Source organism: Phytophthora parasitica, assembly GCF_000247585.1.
Source record: "Phytophthora parasitica INRA-310 unplaced genomic scaffold supercont2.12, whole genome shotgun sequence".
In the NCBI taxonomy this organism is placed as follows: Eukaryota; Oomycota; class Peronosporomycetes; order Peronosporales; family Peronosporaceae; genus Phytophthora; species Phytophthora nicotianae.
In genome coordinates, this window is record NW_008648998.1 from 770659 (window position 1) to 771505 (window position 847).

Consider the following 847-nt stretch of genomic DNA (forward strand, 5'->3'; position numbering starts at 1 on the left):
GAACTACCTGTAGCATATATTCGAGCAATCTACACACTGGAGCCCGGTGTGGGGCGAATCTCACATTTATTGCTGGTGCGGCTCGTACAGTATATTTAGGAACAGGTCGAGAAAAAAAAACTACGCAGCCATACAGTCGCTGGGAAGAGAAGGAGAGATGCTAGAGCAAAACGTAGACAGAGTAAGCATATTTCGTGTCATATTGACGGAGCCCACACTGGATCCCCCCGGGGAGTAACCAGGTGCTGAAAAGATAGCCGCCATGCTGCATCATATCGCTTTACAATATAATATCCTAAATACCAGTCAATTCGAAACTTACCTGATACCCACTACTTCCTCTCGCTGCAAATGATTACAAGAATGCAATATAATCTTGGATAGGTTCTATACACTGTAACAGGATGTCCTTCAGTTCTTTTACAGTGGAGCAGTAACCCGCGCACGTTCGTGTCGCAGTGCTGTCACTTCCTGCTCGAATAATGCTTGGTCTGGTGCCTCAACCCACAAAGAACGACTGTGGTCACCATTTCAAGAAAGCTCTGCAGCAGTTTCTGAATAGCGGTGCCAGAGCTACTGAAGTTATTCTCGATTCTGGCATGGGCATCTCGAAACATTTCGCCGTCCTCGATTAGCTTTAATGTCGCGAGAACTTCTAGTACAAGCGCATGGGATGGAAAAGATGATGAGGATCATCCAACAAGGTGTGGCGAACACCGCTGGAGAAGCAGAACGACCAAGTGCAGTACAAACAGCTGGAAGATGTAGACAACAGTTACAAGCGGTTGCAGTTGAAGGCAAGGTTGAAGTTGTACATGTTGCATGTGAACGAGTAGAAGTTACCCAC